General features: G+C 40.3%; 1 protein-coding gene and 1 pseudogene across 2 annotated transcripts in view; both read right to left on the bottom strand.

Annotated features, from left to right (window-relative positions):
* CNTN4 (contactin 4) overlaps positions 1 to 21914 on the bottom strand; it is a 496981-nt gene that overhangs the window by 211325 nt on the left and 263742 nt on the right. The window lies entirely within an intron of this gene.
* On the bottom strand, positions 13543 to 14575 carry LOC113628115 (actin-related protein 2/3 complex subunit 5-like protein pseudogene; annotated as a pseudogene). The gene has a single exon (XR_003435890.1). The product of XR_003435890.1 is annotated as an actin-related protein 2/3 complex subunit 5-like protein pseudogene (transcript).

Raw genomic sequence — 21914 nt, 5'->3', positions numbered from 1 at the left:
AATGGTCAAGTTTTGCTTTGAGGTGTGGTGGACAGGACCAGATGAAAGATTTATCACCCATGAGTTAGAGTTCATTATCTGGTTTGCCATGAAAGGCACTTTTCTTCTTCTTATCAATATTTCTTCACTTGGTTCTCATAGCATGGAATCACCATTCCTCAAAGGCTGGTTATAGGAATGAGGGTGAGTCATGAGGTAAACCAATCACATTACCTCCCTCCCAAGGCACAGTGACTGGTCCAGTAAGGGTCATATGACATAAGCCAGCAAGCAGAATTTTATAAAATTCAATCTGAGCACGAAGGGCTTTTTTTCCCTCAAGTTTCAAGACTCTGTCTGTGAGCAGAGTCCTCCATGCCCGTGTCTAAGGTGCTCCTGACAAGCTGGTGTGAATGGGTGAAAGGAAGACTCAAAGCTGACAGGCAGAGCAAGAGAGTGCACGTGGTGTTGAGTTACTTGAGAAAAATCAACTCGGAGGAAACATTCTTGCCCTTCATGTAATCTTCTTTTTCTTAAAAATCAATAAATTGTTCATTAGAAAGAAAAATTCCCCAGGGATACTGAATTCCTGTCCCCTGCAATCAAAAGTGTCTTGGCTAGTATTAACTCTTGCCATTTCTTTTCCTTCTTAGAGATTTACCATACCTCCTCTTCCCAATTTAGTAATGGCTTCTTCTTACCATCCTTCATTAAGTCCCCTCAGAATGTCCTTTGAAAAATACTTGTTTACTAATCTACCATCCACCCACTACCACTTAAAACTCTTCTTTAAATTAGTGACTCTTAGGAACTGTGGATTCTCACCAATGACTCTTCTCTTTTAAGGCAATGAAACAAAGACCTGCATGAAAAAAGGCAGCTTCAAGAAAACTTTTCAGTAGGAAAAAAACAAGTGATGATCACTGCCCTTTACCTGATGTTTAAGCAAATCTGCGTGTGTTTGTTTTTTTAAATAAATATTCTTACCTCAGGTGTTTTAGAGTATTTTCTATAACTGGTCAAGTATCTACCCTAGTATTTGGAGTTAGACATACCTGCTCCTGAAACTCTGCTTTGCCACTTCTATGAGACCATGGAAAGTTACTGATCTATGACTCAGTTTTCTCATCTGAAAAGTGGGGATAATAATACTTACACTTCATAAGTATTTGAGAGGATCAAGGGTAACTTGGTAAGCAAAGTGCTTAATTACAATTAGCACAATGTCCAGCACATACAAGCACTCAATAAATGTCAGTTAATATTTGTTGTTATTATGGATAAGGCAAAGATGGTGACTAGAACTGTCTGATAAATTATATATTCATTCAAATTCACTCTAAAGATACATTCTAAATCATCCACTTATATTAACAAATCAGATCAGGATTTATGATTAATAAAGCTACACTGACATCTCAGCATATTCTTTCTTTTTCTGAAATTATTTTCACTTATGTTATTCATTTGATTCATCTCTAGGAGGTAATATCTGCTTTCAGGAAAGGAAAGTGAAGAACAGAGAGAAAAATGACTTATTAAAACTTAGCATTAAACAAAGCTAGCCCAGAAAATCAAATCTTCTGACCATTTGTACAGTGCTAGTATACTTATGCCAATAAGTGGAAATAGCAAAATCATAACTCAAAATGAATACGTTCTCTCACTTTCTAGAAACTGAGATCAGAGAGAAGCTCGGGAAGCAATGACAAACAGAGCTCTGTGGGTAATAAATACTGCACTGGGGAAACTTAGCATTAGAGTTAAAATCAGAGCTCGTATTATAGATTTTAGCTAGAATTACTCTAGAGAAAATCTGACCAACACTTTCCTTTTCAGAAGCAGGGAGAGGCACCTAGAGGGGCATTTAGATAACTTTCATGTTTTTTGCTTGTTTGTTTTGTTTTGCTTGTAGTTAGTAAGTGATTAGGGTAGGACTTGGTATCCATGACATTAGTCTTTATACCTATTCTTCTCTTTTCATACAGTGTAGTTGAAAGGTGGGAGGGGAGGAGGTGTCTTCCACCTAACTTTGTGATCTTGGCCAAATCACTTAATCTCTCTAAGCCTCAATTTTCTCACATGTAAAGAAGGGATAACCCTTACTTTAGAGGCTTGATGACCAAATAAGACATCTATGTGAAAAGGATTTGTAAACAAGAAAACACCAAGCCAAGGTGAGAAATCATTATCGCACGGGCATAGCGAACAGATTTCAACTTGACTACAGAGCCCTGCCTGATTGGTATCGGCGATCTGGAATGCTGTTAGGGTTTTGAGGATGCACTGGGACCCACAGGAAAAAGGAGTCATAACAGATCTGGGATGCTCCCATGGGTACAAGAGTGGGAACTGGGAACACATGTAACAATATTTAGGGTGCTGCCCCTGCGTAAATGAATAGTGGCTAGGATGGGGAGGGGGAAGTCTTTAATTAAGAGACTATGTTTTACAGCATAGTTTTCTTTACCTCTCTGTTCCCACAAAATGTAAAATTCTGTAAAATGAAAATTACCAAATTCAGTGTTGTCTTGAAGATGCAATTAAATATTATATATAGAAGAGCTCAAGAAACTGCAAAGCAACCTCCAGTGGAGATGGATTAATACTATTATAGCATAAAAAAATTACACATGCAGCCATATCTTACCCATAGAAAATACCTCCTTTATGTGCATGAAAATAAAAGTTAATTACCCCTCCATAATACAGACAAAACAATACGAAACTGACGTTCTTAAGTGAATGTTAGTAAAAATATTTTGCCCACTTTCAATTTCTAGCTTTTCGCCTGTCACTTTAAATTGGCTAAATGTTTGACAGATGTTCAATAACTGACATAGCTTATCTTCCTCTCTCAGGCTCCTTTCCTACTCAATTGCCAGCATTCCTAGTTGCTATAGCAACTGTAAACATTAATGATTATTCTAACAGGCCAAGGGAATTTAAACACATTCTTTCTTAAGGAAAGAAAGGAAAAAAAAAAAATCTATCCATCTCTGGCAAGATGGAAAATATTATATGATTTAAATTCCTTAGTTATAGCATTTATTAAACGCACAAGCCTATTTCTATAGGTCGCACAGGTAATGATTTTTATTTTCTCCCATTTGACTAACAAAAGGAATTGTGGGGAACTGAGAACCTCAGTTTTCTCCGATGATGTGAAGGAGAAAGAATTAGTCTGGATAAACGATGAATAAAAGAGCCGGAGGGGGAGCTTTGAAAGCAACACCTGAGGTCACATGATACAGAGCATTGTTTCACAGGTATTTGGGTACAAGTTTAGGTCCTTCCACGTAAAGCCTCAGTGGTTTCAAGAGTAAAATTGGGATGATGGTATCTATCCTACCCACACATGTCACCCTCAACTGTAAAATGTACAAAATACGTGGTATCATTACGATCGTCTGTGAGAAAGTAAATAATAGTCTACCCTTTGGAGGAAACTGAAAATAAATAAAAAGACAGTAGCATTGACAACATTTATTTCAAGCTGTTGGACCATGGGCCAGATCTGTATAATAGTTGTGTTCTATTTTTCATGCTTATGGTATAAATTTTAAAAAATTGATTGCTAACAGACAAAAATTGAAATATTTCATATAGAATTCCACATTATGGTTTCTCATGAAAAACCCTAAGACCAGACAATACTAAGCCTATATTTCTTCAAGGCAATAACTGGCTTGAGATGAGTAGTCGCTGGCATGGTTGAGTGGGGCACATGAATCTTGGCCAGACCTACATTATCTTATTCATTGACATTCTTACATGCCTGGGGCTTAAAGACAGAAGAGTTTTCAAACTCTGGCTGAACCTCTTACATACATCCCATGCATTCATAAAATAAACTTTCCTGACTTCTATCAGTCCTAACCACTTTGTACTTCCTGGTTTTCTTGTGTGAAGCAGGGGGCAGCTAATACCTGTGCTCGACTTTGGTGGAACCAGCACTGGATAACTGCTTCTGCTCCCACTGGTGACTAAACAACTCCTGAGCTCCAGCGACTGACTAGGGCAAGCTTAAAGGGAAGAAGCCATCAAAATACTGCCTTTCTTAATGGGCAGAAAGCCTCAGTAGACATTTTTCCAAAGAAGACATACAGATGGCCAACAGGCACATGAAAAGATGCTCCACATCGCTAATTATTAGAGAAATGCAAATCAAAACCACAATGAGGTACCACCTCACACCAGTCAGAATGGCCATCATTAAAAAGTCTATAAATAACAAATGCTGGAGAGGGTGTGGAGAAAAGGGAACCCTCCTACACTGTTGGTGGGACTGTAATCTGGTGCAGCCACTATGGAAAACAGTATGGACGTTCCTCAAAAAAACTGAAAATAGAGCTGCCATATGATCCAGCAATCACAGTCCTGGGCATAGATCTGGACAAAACTCTAATTCAAAAAGAACAGGCACCTCTATGTTCATAGCAGCACTATTTATAATAGCCAAGACATGGAAACAACCTAAATTTTCATCGATAGATGGATGGAAAAAGAAGATGTGGTACATATATATACATTGGAATACTACTGAGCCATAAAAAATGAACTGTCATTTCCAGCAACATGGATGGACCTGGAGATTATCATACTAAATGAAGGAAGTCAGAAAGAGAAACACAAATACCATATGATATCACTTACATATGGAATCTAAAATATGACACAAATGAACTTATCTACATTTGTTCTTGTTGCTTCGCGTCCCCCCACCATGTACCCTCATCTCCATTTTTCATCAGGAACTATTTCTCCTCCCACTCTCAGTAGATTTTATTATATGAGTGAGGCCGATCCTCATTCTGGCTCCAGGAATGGGCACGTGTTCTAGTTCTGCTCAATCAAATAACCCTCCAGTTATCCTAATTAGTTTAGAGATGGGCATATGACTCAAGGTGACACATCACAGGCACTTTTGAAACTTTCGCTAAATTTTGCAGAAATTATTGGGAATGCGGCATTCTCTGTCTGCTAGCGTTACCATGCAGTAAGAGTCACTTTTTTTTTTTTTTTGCGGTACACGGGCCTCTCACTATTGTGGCCTCTCCCGTTGTGGAGCACAGGCTCCGGACGCACAGGCTCAGCGGCCATGGCTCACGGGCCCAGCCGCTCCGTGGCATGTGGGATCTTCCCGGACCGGGGCACGAATCCGTGTCCCCTGCATTGGCAGGTGGACTCAACCACTGTGCCACCAGGGAAGCCCATAAGAGTCACTTTGAGGAAAGTCAGGCCAAGAGATGGAGAGACAGATTACTAACACTATCATTAGAGAAGTAAAATCTAGCTGCCTCTAATGGGAATTTTACACCAATAGATTCTCATTTTTGTTTAAGCCCATATGATTTGGATTTTGGCCCTTGTAGCCAAAAGGATCCTGCTTAACAGAACAATTAGATAATAGACGTAGTATTAAAGAGTGTTATATAATCTTAACAAGTGTCCAATGGCCAATTGTATGGTGACTTCTGGAAATCTGTTCTCAAAGTCTACCTTCTAAATTCTCTTTAAAGCACACTTATTCCCATTGCCCCGCCCTAGTCCTGCTCCTGTCCTAATACATCCTTGGCATCTCTGCTTTAATTCTTCTTCCTCAGATGTGTATGCAGCCTCATTCTAATTGAAAAACATGTTATCTAAAAGCCTATGCTAAGATTTTAGATACAATGTCACATCTACCAATTGTTAGCCAAGTGATCTTGGGCAAGTCACTTCAACTCTCTGAGCTGTCCGGCCGTTAAGTCCGCCTATGAGAGCATGAGGATGAGGAAGCAGGCAGGTAAGTATTCCCTAAGGTATCTCTGTAGTTGATCTCTTCTGATGGATGGTGGTGAAGATTCAGGAGAGATGTGCGGGGTGGAATGAGGGAAGGTCCTTCTCACTAAAAGCTCTGAGCACAAGCGTTCACTGTTCATCTCATATTTGCTAGGTGGTCAGGAACTAGCACACTATGAGTTGGCACAGGAGAGAGACACAAATGACAGTAAACCACAAATGGCCTGGTTATCCTGCAAAGAAGAGCCTGAGGCTGCAGCAGGGTCAGGGCTAAGGTCTGCACAGAGCTATTTTCAACTGGCTTCACAACACAGAGCTATCACCTCCTGACGTGTCAACTTTAGCTCTAAGGGACAACAAGATACATATAATTTTAGCATTCTTGCCACCCTTCACATCACTAATTGCTGGGTGAACACTGATTAGCTGACTCTTTTTGATGATGCTGACCCTAGATGCACTTGTTCAGCTTGTGGTAGAACTTCTTTTGCTCCCCATAAGCTTCTCAACCAAGACCTGTTGAGCAAGGGGTGATCTCAGTCTTTAGCTGACTCTCTGCTTGTGGATAGTTGCATGGGGCCCTTACTGACCTCTAAGGGTAGGGGTGCCAAGGTCACAGTTCAGCTATCAGAAGAAACGGCCAAGTGTATCTCTGGAAACACTTGTCTTTTCTCTCCTGAATATGATAAAGAGCTGAGAAAAATAAGAGTACAATAAAAAGATTCAGACCAGAGAACTATGGTCAACAAGCTGAGAGTATGTAAGAACAGGACTGCATATAAGAGAAAACATAAGCACATTCTATAAAACAACATTTAAAAAATGTGTGCATGGAATACTGCTTCAATTGAATTTAAAGTGGCATTACATGATAAAAACGTGGACAAATACGTTTGGGAGATACCGGATTGAAAAAAGTTGGGTACATTTATTCACTACATTTTTCCTAATCTCAGCACTGTAAAATCTCCAAAAGATTTGATATGCAGTATTTACCAAAACAGGGAACAGCCTGACACCCTCTTAAGCTACAAGAGTTGGTCACTGGAGATGAAAAATGGCATTTCTATTATCACAATGTCATAGTCATTCAGGAGCTATTAAGTAAAATATATGATTAGGTCAGCAGTCTTTATTTATTTATTATTTTTGGCTGCGTTGGGTCTTCATTGCTGCACGCGGGCTTTCCCTAGCTGTGGCGAACGGGGGCTACTCTTCATCGTGGTGCGCGGGCTTCTCATTGCGGTGGCTTCTCTTGTTGCGGAGCACGGGCTCTAGGTGCATGGGCTTCAGTAGTTGCAGCACGTGGGCTCAGTAGTCGTGGTTTGTGGGCTCTAAAGAACAGGCTCAGTAGTTGTGGCGCACGGGCTTAGTTGCTCCACGGCATGTGGGGTCTTCCTGGACCAGGGATTGAACTCGTGTCCCCTGCACTGGCAGGTGGGTTCTTAACCAGTGTGCCACCAGGGAAGCCCCAGGTCAGCAGTCTTTAGCTGACATTTATTTTGAAAAAGCTGCATTATAAAAGATCTAAATAAAAAGTGTGGGAGAAGAGGTTCAAAGAGGCAATAAGTCTAAGAATGAAGAGCATGATCGATCCTTAAGTAAGACAGATTTTAGTTCTCAGCAGGTTAGTTCTAAGTCATTTACTCTCCTTAAGTCTCATGCATAAAATGGGAATAATAATTTACTTTTCTCACAGGATTGTTCTGAGTATTTCACCTCCTTTGCCATTCTGTAATTTTGCTATGTCTGTAATGGGATTATAATCTCTACTTTCGAAAACTGTTTTCAAATAATTTAAAAACTCTCTTATCTTCATACACTGTTGGATCCTAGAGTTGGTTGGTTAATTGAAAAAGTTGGTAGGGGCTTCCCTGGTGGCGCAGTGGTTGAGAGTCCGCCTGCCGATGCAGGGGACACGGGTTTGTGTCCCGGTCCGGGAAGATCCCACATGCCGAGGAGTGGCTGGGCCCGTGAGCCGTGGCCGCTGAGCCTGCGTATCTGGAGCCTGTGCTCCGCAACAGGAGAGGCCACAACAGTGACAGGCCCGCGTAACGCAAAAAAAAAAAAGTTGGTAGAAGTGTGAGACCATAAAAAAATTCCATATTTACATCTTAAACATATCATGCAATTAAATTTACATATTGTTTATCTATATAGTTTACATATATTTATTATTCATTATTAAAAATGTTTATTTTTCAGGAAATTAAATTTATTATTTGTCATTCTTTTGACATAGAACCAAATGCCCCTTTGTCTTTTTATTTTTTAACTTTTTTAAAAAAGTTTACTACTGACTGGGGTTGTTGTTATCATTTTCATATAAACTACACTCATCACGTACAATCTGCCCTCATATCCCATCTTGATTTCCTTAAAAACAGACTGGTAAAAATATATTAGTAAAGAATCCTACAAGAGTTTAATGATTCCCCCCAAGCTCTTATAACTGTCTTGCCCACAGCATCTTTATTTTTTACTGACTTGCCTTTATTGAGTCTTCCCCAAAGGATTTCCTGTAGTTTTTATGGAAATGGAAATTCTTTCCTTTTCATATTTCAGCACTTCATATATTTAAAGTACAACCGGCATAAACAAGTTTAGGACTAAAAACAACTGATTCTTGGCAAGTATGCAACTCAACGGGTAGGAACAGAGAGATACATGTTTACCTGAGAGTAGCCTTCCAGCCACGAACCTACAGCTTGCTACATGGAACGGTCACTGTGTATCACAGAAGGAATGAAGAGAATCTGCTTATCCAGAAAGTTAGTTAAGGGACGGTGCTTTAAAATGTCATATTCTGCTTTATTGCCCCATAAACAGACTCTTGCTCATCAGACCACGTAACTTTACCTCAAGGTCTCTGCAAAGGCTGCCTAGAGAGGCATTGCAGGTTGACTTCTAATTGTGGTTGGTACCACTAGGGGAGACTAATGTGGGACTTTACAGGTATGATCGCAGCTCAATGACAGATGCATATGGAGAAGAGCATTTCTAGGTATCCTTCAACTGCATAATATTGATGATTGTCCAGTCCATACAAAACAGAGCATTTCAAACTTTTCTACTGATGTATCCCTCACTGAGGAGTAGATCAACACACACTTCTGAAGGCCCAGAAACAAACCCTGAAGCACTTCCCCTGCAAGTCTGGAGTGTTTACATTACTTACTTATTCTGCTTCAGAATGCCGTGGCATAATATATTGATGCTGGATTTAACATAAAATGTTTTAAAATATTACCATGAAATTCCTCAAATCTGTTAACAAATATAATTCTCAGGAATGAGCATTATGTCACGTGGTGTCAAACGCTATTAGGAAAAAAACAAAAAACAATGAAAGACATGGTACTATTTTAGAAATATCAGGGAAGGAGTAAAAATGAGCACGGCTATGAAATGAGAGAAGGCGGCCAGCCATGCTGGTGTCTGGGGAACGAGAATTTAAGGCATGGAAACAGCAATCACAGAGGACCCAATACAGGCAGGGGCACATTTAGTGTCTTTGAGAAACAGTCTATGGCTAGAGCCCACTGAGACAGGGGATGGTGATTGAGAGGTAGCCAGGGACCAGTTTATGGAGGCTACTAGCCAAGATAATGGTTTTATATATTTTTTTTCCTGGGTGAGATATAAAAGCCTTTGGAGAGTTTTAAGCAAGGAAGAAACATGAGATGACTTATATCTCAAAAGTATCATTCTATGTCCTATGATAAGAAACAGCTGGAGAGGGGCAGGAACAAAGGCCGGGGGACCAGCTAGGAGGCAGTTATGAAAGTCCAAGATGGATGTGATGGGAAGCTGGATGAGGGTGGCAGTGGTGGAGGTGGGGAAAAGTGGCTAGATGTAGAGTATATTTCAAAGGTACAGTAGACAGGATTCGTTAACAGACTGGATGGAGGTATAGGAAAAGAAAGAAATTAAGGACTATGTCTTAAGTTTCAGTCTTGAGCCACTGGCTGAATGGAGTGAGTTGCTGTTTCTCACGACTGGCGAAACTCTAGGAGGATTAGATTTAGGAAGAAGATCAATGCTCAGGTTTGGTCACACCATCTTTGACATAACTATTAGGAAACCAAGCATGCTAATGGCCAGACAATGGATACATGAGTCTAGGATTTAGGACGGAGGCGTGTTGCAGATAGACATTTGGGAAATATGAGTATAAACATGGCAACTGAAGCCATGAACTGGATGACATGACTAGGGAGTATGCACATATAGGGGGTCCTGAGCCTGGGGATGCTTATAATTTACTTTAAGAAGATGGGAAGATGACAGGAAAATGAGACGAAACCAGGAAGGGAGACCAAAATGTTCAGCCAGTAATATAAAGGGGGTACCAAGAGAGCTGTAGCCCAAAGGCCTAGGGAAGAAAGTATTTCAAGAAGTTTAGAGTGATCGACTGTATTGAGTGCTGCTGACTGGTTGGATAAGATGACAACTGAGAATTTACCATTGGCATTAGTACCCTGGAGATCACTGACGAGACTACTTTTGCGCAACTGTGGAGAAAAGTCCTGTGGGGCTGGGTGCGAAAGGTGGTGAAACAGAAGATTTGTGAAGTTTTGCTGCAAAGGAGAGCATAGAAACTGGGTAGTGAGGTCAGAGGAGTTTCTAATTTATTGAAGATGTGAGACGCTGCTACATTTTTAAATGCAAATGGGGATGACGTATCAGGGAAGGAGAATATACCTAATGCAGGAATGAGAAGGAAAACAGTGGCTAGAGCAAAGTTCTTGAGTGAGTGAGAGGGGAGAGAATCCAGCCACAAGGGTGACCCTAAGTGGGAACCCAGAGAGATTCTGTGTTTGGGTTTCAGAGAGGGAGCAGAAAGTATCCATCACTACAGCCATTACACAGGACAAAGAATCAACACCTCTTAGCTGGCTACTGCAACTACCACTTTCTTTGTCTCTGCACACACTCCTGCCCTGCTGCAGCCATTTTCTGCACTCTTCAAAAGAGTTAATTTTCAAGCTATAAATATAATTACCTAAAAGCAAATGGCTTTTCATTGCACTTACGTTACAGAACAAAATTCCTTATATGGCTTCAACTAATCTTAGTAAGAATATTTTAAATGTTAAATGAAGGCTCAATATCTTCTCTTTAAAAAATATTTTTAAATCAATTAATTTAATTTTTTTCTTTTTTTGGCTGCGTTGGGTCTTTGTTGCTGCGCGTGGGCTTTCTCCAGGTGTGGCGAGCGAGGGCTACTCTTCATTGCAGTGAGCAGGCTTCTCATTGCGGTGGCTTCTGTTGTTGTGCAGTACGGGCTCTAGGCACCTGGGCTTCAGTAGTTGTGGCACGCGGGTTCAGTACTTGTGGCTCACGGGCTCTAGAGCGCAGGCTCAGTAGCTGTGGTGCATGGGCTTAGTTGCTCCACGGCATGAGGGATCTTCCCGGACCAGGGCTTGAACCCGTGTCCCCTGCATTGGCAGGCGGATTCTTAACCACTGTACCACCAGGGAAGTCCCTCAATATCTTCTCTCAATGAAAGTTGTCTTGAAAAAAATGGGGGGAGGCAATTTCTGTAATTTTTTTGTATGTTTCAACAGAAGAAAAAAAGGTCCCTCTGTTTTCATATCATGTATTACAATGTGACCTAGTTAATCCTTTAAGAGCTAGCTTTCAACACCTTTGATCAGCTTCTTACTGTGATATGAAAGATTAGATCCTGTTCCTAAGACACAATCTCCCATTGAATATTTCCTTGGTGAAATGTTTAATATTGTGGCCAGTGGAGGAAAATGAAATTCCTACAAATGCCTGTGTTATCATGAATGAGAGCATTTCTAACAACTGTGAGGCATCATCACTTTCAACCTAGACCCTTCTGTTCCTCATGGATACACTTTTCCCACATAACAAAGAGCCTCTGGGGACTTCCCTGGTGGCGCAGTGGTTAAGAATCCACCTGTCAATGCAGGGGACATGGGTTCGAGCCGTGGTCCAGGAAGATCACACATGCCGTGGAGCAACTAAGCCCATGAGCCACAACTACCGAGCCCGCACACCACAACTACTGAAGCCCATGCGCCTAGAGCCTGTGCTCCACAAGAGAAGCCATCGCAATGGGAAGCCCGTGCACCGCAACGAAGAGTAGTCCCTGCTTGCTGCAACTAGAGGAAGCCCGCAGGCAGCAAGGAAGACCCAATGCAGCCAAAGAAAAATAAACAAACACACACATACATTAATTAATTAAAGAAAAAAAAGAAAAAGAGCCTCTGACCCACAAAATTTAAAAAGATTTCTTCGAAAAGGACTGAGCAAATAATCAAATCCCTAGGCTACTGGCCAACTGTAGATGTGATACTGGAACCAGGTTGGGAGTTGATAAATTCCTTTCTTCATTTCTGGCTAAAGAATGGAATCCTTGACTTGGTCTCCATAAGACTGTTGATGAAATTGTACCAGGAATATAAAAATGAAAGTAATCCTAATTTCCTTCATTTGTAAATGAATTCTATACCACACTACCTTTTCTTGGTGGTGATGGTAGAGTTGGCAAAATATTTTTGTGTGTGTGATTTGTGTGACTGTTGGCTATAACAGGATACCAATATGAAGCTGTTTCAAGGATTGTAGCCTCTGTAACTACGCTGGTAATAATCTCTATGCTGTGTATTAACATATCAATGCTCTGAAAAACTGGACTGAAAGTCAAAATCCACCCAGATATAACATTTCGGGCCCAGTCTCTTTGGGTGATGCAAACAAAAGCAGATATATTGGTCTTTGTTGGGAAATCTTGTCCAATAACGAGATTGGCATCTATCATTTATAGTTTTGAAAGACCTTTGACTATTTTACACTCACTCTGTCGTTTCACATGATAAAGCATGATAGAAAAACTGAGGGAAGAGAAACAGGCTCCTTAGCATTGAGCATATGAGCAGGAAGTATCAATTAGAAAATAGCAACAAAATCATTAGCAATATCTTCTCACTTGACCTTGGGCAAGACTTTTACTCTATAGATGTAGCTCACACAGCTAATTGCTAGAATACCAGAACACAGCTCTTTTATTCTCTGGTCCAGGGCTCTTATTATAGTACTCTCACTTGAAATTTGGGAGATTTAACTTTTAAAAATTCTGGACTTCTATCATTTTTAAAGGAAGAAGAAAAGGAAAGACACTGAGGAGGAGGGGGTAGAAGAGGAGGAGGAAAAAAGGAAAAGAAAAAGGAAGACCTGAGTCCACACTCCCATATGACAGCAGTGTGTTCAGTGTTAAAACCCTTTCTTCTTCTCTATGGACAAATTTATCTCGGGTTAACTTTCTGGCTTGTGACCCCACAAACCTGATGAAGGTGAATGTCAGTTGTGTGACCAGGCAACGTTGTTATGGTAAAAGTGACCCAGGATTGGCACCCTGCCTCTGGCTGGGAGGAATACAAATGAACTATTCATACATATCTGGTGTTGGGCTTCCCTGCCCGTGATGATTTTCACCACTGGGCCTGTTCCTCTGCAGAACTTTGGAAGATCTGTCAATAGAAATGTTACAAGATATCTTTTTAAGACTTGGGCCTTCTAAGTCAGGAGGCTCCACGCTTAACTGATTCTTAATTGTTTGCTCTTAAAATATCACTTGGAAAAGAAATAATTTTAAAAATAACTCCCTGGAGATATGTGTTTGGACTGGGTCCTACCCTTAAGTACCTGTTGCTAAGTGTGATCCACAGTGATCATGTCATTTCAATTGTCTAGTCCAGCCTATGAACACTCTTTTGGGTGAACTGTAGATATAACCAGGTGCCCCCCTTTTTTTTTTTACTAATAAGCCAAGAGCTTTATTGATGCAGTAGGCACTTTACAATGAACCCAAGAGAGCCCGCCTTCTTTGGGAGGTCGGGATGTCTGTACAGACCCTTGGGGGTTTTCCACTTCAACAAAAACCAAGCTCTCCCTTTTTTACCACACCCCTTGAATCTGCACCTGCCCAAGTCATCCTTCCCCGCTTTTACACAGGCAGTGCACACAGGTACACCTGACCAATGCGGGCCAGCCACTCTGGTAGACAGTCACAATGTCAGTTCTGCATTACTTGTGGACAAAGGCATAGACTATCAGATCCTGCAAAGGATTTAGGAAACAGTAAGACAATTTCTCCCTCCACCTTGAAAATAAAATACACTTTAGTGGATGCATGTCCTGAAATAGTTTACTTGGGAGTTCTGAGGAAGATGATCCATTGTCAATCCCTTCTTCAACAGCCTGTGCATCCAAAATTCTTCTCAAGGTAACATGAGTCTTTTTTTTTTTTTAAACAGTCTTTCTTGCTGTAAGAACTCTTATAATGGAGCCTAGTCCTCCTACTGCTAATGCCTTTTCATGCCACTGGAGTAACACTGCACTGCTATTTTCTGTGGGCTTCTCAAACCCTTTATAAATGTACTTCATGAGCAAGTCAATGCCATTTCTGTCCAGTGACTGCACAGCCTGCTCAATTTCGCTGCTCTTAAAATTTGTAAGCACTTTCAGCACCACGCCCTGGGCCCGTTCCTTCACAGCTTGATTCTTGGTGTTGACGGGAGAGTTCCGCAAGGCTGCATGAAACGCCCGAAGCATGTCCCCTTGCCGCAGGAGCCCGTCCACCTCGCTAGGATCCGGGCCTGGCTCGGCCGCCGCCACCGCCGCCTCCTCCTGTTCGTCCACGAATTTGTTCTCGTCAAATTCGTCGATGTCCACCCGACGGAAGCGCGAGGACAGCGTGTTCCGGGCCATGGCGGGGGCTCGGCGCCCGCTCAGGCAGCTACGCTCCGGGGAAGACCTCCACTTCACTCCGCTCGGAACCGGCTCCCCAGGTGCCCCTTTTTGATGAAATGCATACTCTCTAGTTCACCAGAGTCTTCGCCATTCCCTATCATCTTACACCTGGCTTGTTCTAATTCAGTTTCAGCGTGACCTCTGAAAGTTTTCGAGCCCAGTTCTAGATTCTGGGTGGGGTAATTTCTTCCTACAGTGACTTGACAAGTAACCTGTCAAGGGAAGCACTGAACCTCTCAATATTTATGACCTTTAGAGAAATAAAAATCACTCACCTACAGGAGTCTAACATATTTCTGTTTTGATCACCTCTTTGTTCTTTCTTGTGTTTTCTAGAGAAAAGCAAAGACCTGCCATCCTGGCCCAGTGGGTTCCCAATTTCTTCTTTCCAGCCCCTAGTTTTTACCTGCATGTAAGGTGAATTAATAAACACTCCAGCCAAAATCTTACAGGCAATTTTGACTTACTTCAGAGAATTCTTGTTTTAACAATTAATTGGAGAATAGGTCTTGACAACATACTTATCTATCATATCCTAGGACAATTCCGTAGCAGACATGGAAAGAAATAATGTTTTCAAAATAACTGCACTCTATCTCCAAGGATTCAACCTAACAATTAGAAATATACCTTTTAAATAAAATTTAGAATGTGTGTGTCACTGTGGGTGTAGGGTGTTTTTCTTTTCTTTTTTTTTTTAAACTGGTTACAGGCTGTCACCAAGCTAGAGGAAGGAGACCATTAGCACGACATTCATCATTCAGTATTTTCAGGAACTTCATTTGAGAGAACAATCTACCCGTTTTAGTTTTTATGAATCCCCTATGAGTTACAGACGCCAGATGTCTTTTCTCTGGCCGTCTCTCTGATGACAAGCATAGTGGCACATAAAAGGAAAAGCAGTCGGTGTTGGGAAGGAAACTCACAGCTTACAGCGGGCCAGTCCATTATTCATGGAGAAAGTCACAGGGTAGTTAATGTATGGATGTCAGACTTTCCAACTTTCAGAGAGTCCCCTTGGGAAGTGGTGCTGACAGATGTGTTGAAGGCAGAACTGCAAGCAGAGCGGGGTAGTCAGCAGGGGATCATTAGTCTGCTTCAAGAGCTGGGGCTCCTGAGTGATTAAGAGGTAACAGCTTACAAGAGCCATGCATAAATTACACATCCCAGGGTCAACGCCCCAAATTCTTCTTAATTTTTTTCTTACAAGGCATAGGGTCTGAATGGCAAATAGATCCTACTAGTCTGTCAACAAAAACCTTTACAACTTTAATATTTCTCATACTATCTATAAAAGCCAAGTGACTCTTTAATTAATTAATCCTGGACTGTCTCCCAGCTTCTGTTAGAAGAGGACTGTATGTGAAAGGGTGTCCAGAAGAGCACTCTCACGTGCTTGTAACTCATTTTAACGACACTTGTTCACAGCAAAGATGAAAGCTGTTAAAGCTAGGATTAGGGAGGATTACTTTTAGTCTTAGCCAGCTCTGTCTTTTAATGAGCCCATTCATTCTCAACCTGAAATTTTCAGTACAGTGAAGGAGGACAGAATATGTCACCTCAAAGCGTGCCATGCTGGTATATTGATTACCTGGAATAAAAGTTACTTAAGAAACGGTCCGTGCAAGCAAGACACTCTGACCCTCCTTTGTCCTCCTGAAAGCAGGAAATAAATCTCCCACGTGAAAGGCACCCTCCCTGTTCCAAAGGTAGAGATCATCCCTTATCACCGGAGACAGGGAATTCAGGGCCAAGAAGGATGTATATAACCAACTTTGTTACTTTTTCACTAATTTACTACCCTAGGCCCAAACTTCTTTGTCTTGTCAATTCTTCACAAGTTTATTGTCCTTGTGTCTAAAATGTATAAAAGTTCCTCGCTTCAGTCACCTCTTGGAGTCTCATATTTGTACAGGCTCCTGTACATACAAAGTTAAAATTTTTTTTCTCTTGTTAATCTGTCTTAGGCCAATTTAATTATTACCAGCCAAAGAACCTAGAGGGAACAGAGGAAAAGTTTCCCTCCCCTACAATAGCTACATGAAAATTTCTACACCTGAAACTTTATGGATCTACCCTGACGTAAAAGCAGAAGTCACACGTGGTGCTTAAGGGGGGAGCACCTAACATGAGGTTTATTGAATGAAGCCGCTCATGGTCGGAAAACTGGCTGAACATCATTCTCTGCTCTACCCTAACATCCTCAGCCCTGAACCTCTGGATTTAATTCAGACTTGATCCTTAGTTGCTTATGAACTGTCTGGAATGCTGGTACACCACGAGATAACTTGTGTGGATTGCATTTTTGCTGTTAAAGATTGCTGCTGGGTACGTGGGATTTTGTGGAAAATAAAAGGAGGTGGTCTACCAGTGGAAAGCAAATTTGGTATGGTGTCTGCTATGAAATAAACCATGACATATTTCAGATCACAGCCACTTTCAGGCTTTGGACCACTGACTCCCCCTGTCCCCCCACCCCACCCCCCGCCTCTGCCATATTTCACTGGTTGATTTTTAGTGGCAAACGCCGCATTTCCCCAGCTGAGATGAGTACGGAAATGAGAAGAAAAGCTATGTCAACTTGAATTTAAAGTTTTCTGACCTGAAAATGAACTAGTCCTCTTAGCATAATGTACTCCCCTGCAGGCAATTCTCTTAACTAGGCTACAGTGCCATTTGGGAATGGGGGTGTTTATTTTTTTCATTCCCTGCAGAAAGTCAAATCATCTGAGCATTGATCAGTGCAGATTTAATGCACAGCACTGCACATTTGCCCCAGTAACACAGTGAAGGTCTGCCACTGGAGATTCAAAACAGCTCCAGGCAGAAGCAAAGCATATTACTGCCAACCCAGGCATTTTTAGTGATAACCATCTCTCAAGGCAGGGTAGCAAGGACAGCTATTAATAACCAGAGTGATTTTCAGAAGGAAAATAAGTAATAAAATAGCTATACGTCTGCACATCATAGAAACTCCTCCATGCAATGCAAACATCTTCTTGCCTCAAAGGCTGATACAAAAATACTTTTATGGAGAAGAAAGTAATTAACAATGGAAGATCATCTAAAATCTGAGCTGGAAGCAAACTTGGAGATCACTAAATCCAGCCACATACTTGTATTTTTAAATTTTTTGTTATGGAAAATTTCAGACACACACCAATTACAAAAGTAGAGATAATGGGATAAGGAACCCTCTTGTATCACCCAGCTTCAATAATTATCAACATTGTTTCATTCTTGTCTCTTTACTCTCTCTGGGTGTTGGCTACAATTTAATAGGACACAGAAGTATCTTTCTACAAGTCATTATATTTTTCTTTTATAACTTTTTGTATTTTAAATTTGGAATATGGGAAGAATTTAAGCAAAACTCTTTTTGGGTTATCTGTACCTTTAAAACTTTTTGCTCCTTTTATATACATATCCAAAAATGGTCGTTCATAAGGTGTTGAGGAACTTCCTATTTACTTAAACAATGTCGCAGGGATTTTGCCATCTATAAAATGGCTGTATAAGGCAATTATATCATCAGGTTGTTGTAAGAATTACATTAGTTAATTTATGTAAAGCTTTTAAAATAGTGCCTGAAATATACTATACACTACATGTGTTACTAACATTCATAAGTGAGGCTACCTCCCCCTTTCGCTGTCTTTTGTCAGGTTTTAGTCCCAGTGTTATACCCATTTCATAAAATGAACTGACAGCTTGTCTTTTGCTCTGAAACACATTATTTGGAAAGGGAATTACCTTAAAATTTTGAAAGAGTTCTTTGTAAAATTTATAGGCCAGAGTACTTGGAGAAAGTAATTCCTGACAACTTTGAATTCTTTCCATGATAATTAATCTATTCAGATTTTCTATATTTTCTTGGTTCCATTTTGTTGCTTATATACTCTCAGCAGATTGTTCATCTCATCCAGATGTTCAAATGAACATAGGGTTGTACCTAGTTTTTCTCTTATGATTTTAAACATTATATACAAAATTATATGCTCTTTTTAATTTCTAATTTTGTATATAGTCATCCCTTAGCTTACCATCTGTGAGGAACTGGTTCCAGGATGCCCCCTTGGATATCAAGGAAATCCGTGGATACTTGAGTCCCTTATATAAAATGCTGTAGCATTCGCGTATAATCTACGTACATCATCCCGTAAATTTAAAATCATCTCCAGATGACTTATAATACCTAATACAAGGTAAATGCTACATAGTTAGTTGTATACACAGGTAAATGCTATATAAACAATTGTCAGCAAGCAACCAATTCAAGTTTTGCTTTTTGGAACTTTCCGGAATTTTTTTCCATGAATATTTTCAATCCTTGGTTGGTTGAATCCGAGGATGTGGAACCAGTGGATACAGGGGGCTGACTGTATTTGTACTCCTCTTCTTCGTTCTTGATTATATTTGAAGAGGAATACACTTGTATTTATCTTTTCTTTTGTCTATCAAAACTCCTCTGTGCTGTCTCCTGTGTACTGTTTCTATTTTCTCATCCACTAATTTCAACCTTTGTCTTCCTTCTGCTTCCCTGAGGTTTGTTTCATGTTCTTTTTTAACTTCATGAGGTGAATACTTAGTTTACTCATTTTGATTTCCAGAATTCCTTGCTTAATAATGAATTTAAGGTTACTGACTTGCTTCAGAGCAAACTTTTCATAAATTTCGTTAAGCATAGATCTGTTTTCATTTCTTCAATTTTGAAATGTCTATAAATTATGGTTTTTGTTTCTGTTTCAACCCAGGAGATACTAGAAAGCAGACTTGAAATTTACATGAGTTGATTTTTAAAAAAAATTGTGGTTGTTGTCATTGTGTAAAACTGATCTATAGCTAATTTCTAGTGTAACTACATTATGGCAGAAAATAAGGCCTGATCTGTACAATTTCAACTTGTTGAACCTTTTCTTTTTTTGGCTTAATATATAACCAATTAAAATAAGCATTATATGGGCACCACAAAAGGAAGTACATAAATACATATTGTATTATTACATTATTCAAAGTTTTGTATCATTATTTCTATTTACTTAACTATCAAGTTACATCACAAACGTACTTTAGTAATTTCTCCTTGTATTTCCAAATGTTGAGTATTATAAATTTTTTTTTTTTTTTTTTTTTTTTGCTGTACGCAGGCCTCTCACTGTGTGGCCTCTCCCATTGCGGAGCACAGGCTCCGGACGCGCAGGCTCAGCGGCGATGGCTCACGGGCCCAGTGGGATCTTCCCGGACCGGGGCACGAACCCGTGTCCCCTGCATCGGCAGGCGGACTCTCAACCACTGCGCCACCAGGGAAGCCCTACCTGTCATCTTTCTTGTGTATTTTTTATTTATGCTGTTTTTCTCATTTTTCCTTTTGGCCTTTGCTTTAATAGATTACTATTTCTTTGACTGAACTGTCTCCAGCAACTTGGAAGGTACATATTCTGTTTTTATACCTACCTAGATTTCTATTTCCATTAATTATTAAAATAAAGAATACCTTGTGGCTCCCTCTCAAAGAGGAGAAAGTACAATAAGTGTGTCATGATATAAAACAAAATGGTACACACATATATACTGGTCAAATATCTTTATCAATTACATTGATTATACATAGATTAGATCTTTACTCCCTAATTGCCATATCTACGAAGCTTCCTGATCATTATACTTTCCTTTTACATATTAAAAAACAAAACCAAACAAAACAACTTTAGTTACTCATGCTTATCACTAATTCAATTTCCTACAATGCTCATTTGGCTTTTTACTGAGTCTGCATTCCAGATTTTAATTCTTTCATTACTAATTTTTGTTAGCGCCCTTTAAACCCCAGTTAGTATCAGAGTTAGGTCTCTCTTCACATGAGCATCTTTGTTTCACAGATTCCATGGTTTCTTGTGCTTGACAGAAGGCACAACAGAGATGCATCTTTTAATTTTATTGTATTTTCTTAAGACATCTCTTTCACATGCATTTCTGGTGTCTGTTTTGTTTTGCATCCTCAGGCAATAGGTGACACTTCCCCCCTTCCACCCCTCCCCTCTTTTAACACTGAATATTTTCTTAGGTCACCGTGATGGAGTAGTTTTTTTATTTAACTTTGTCTATTAACATTGGTTGTAATTCTATCCAGGTCTTAGCTTCACTAACCAAAAGTGGGTGTATCCCTTTATTCCTCCAAAAGTGTGTGTGGGGCAGCTTCCAGAATTCCTACCTGAGGAACTCAGATGGAACTTTCTACTGCTTCAGTTTCCACCTTCAGAGTAAGCTGGTATCACCCTTTAGCTATGTCCACACCCAATATGCCATGTGAGCCTCTTTCCCTATAAAGTATTAGCTAGAATTGTTAATTTCCTAGTAATTTTTTGGCAGGGAAAGATGGTGTACGGCATGTATGTGTGTGTTGGTAAGTATGGTAGAACATTTCTTCTGGATTCCTTAGAAAAATGTTTCCTTTATAACAAGCGAACACCTAATTTTTAAAACAGGTGTCCAGATTTAATGTGTATTTCATAGAGAGATACAAAGTGGGTATTGTGGCTACCACTGAAAGCTTTTAAAGATATCCTCTCTATCTCCCCGTGTTGTCAATTTAGTTCTTTAGTTATTAGTCTTTACTCTAGCCTGAATGTTTGTGTCCCCCCCAGAATTCATATTTTGAAATCCTAAACCATAAAGGTGATGGTATTAGTAGGTGGGGCCTTTGGGAGGTCATCAGGTCATGGGGGAGCACCCTCCTGAATGAGATTAGTGCTCCTGTAAAAGAGATCCCACAGAGCTGCCACGTTCCTTCCACCGTGTGAGGACACAGTGAAAACGTGCTTGTGATAAACCAAGAAGAGAGCCCTGACCTGATCACGCTGGCACCCTGATCCCAGACTTCCAGCCTCCAGAACTGTGGAAATAAATATCTGTTGTATATAAGCCACCTAGTCTGTGGTATTTTGTAGTAGCCCGAACAGACTAAGACTGTCAGATGGTCACTTCTCAACTTGACCTGTGCTACAACTACAGGTAATTTTTCAAGTAAATTTTTGATGGTTACCCTCTGTTTCTAGTCTGATTAGAACATTGCTGCTTTCTTTGTTTTTCATAGAAAGCTGGGTAATAATAAATCAGCCTTGGCTTCCAAGAACCCATTTTAAAACTGCCTTCCACTCTAACTTATAACCTATCTCACGATGCTACTTAAAAAAAAATCTTTAGCAATTCCTAACTTCTTTCTGGAAAAACACCCAAATCATTACCACCACATCTGACCCTAGTTTCTGCCTGTATCCCAACCTGAGACTTATCCTACTCTCCCTGCTGCTCTGGAGGTCCCACCACACTGCCTTTCTCTCCTGGCAGGCAACCTCCTAGACTTATGC

Source organism: Aethalodelphis obliquidens, unplaced genomic scaffold (genome assembly GCF_003676395.1).
Source record: "Aethalodelphis obliquidens isolate GAN/ISIS:26980383/991018 unplaced genomic scaffold, ASM367639v1 scaffold22, whole genome shotgun sequence".
Lineage (NCBI taxonomy): Eukaryota > Metazoa > Chordata > Mammalia > Artiodactyla > Delphinidae > Aethalodelphis > Aethalodelphis obliquidens.
The sequence above is the reverse complement of the archived record's forward strand: the minus strand, read 5'-3'. Positions and strand labels throughout refer to the sequence as shown.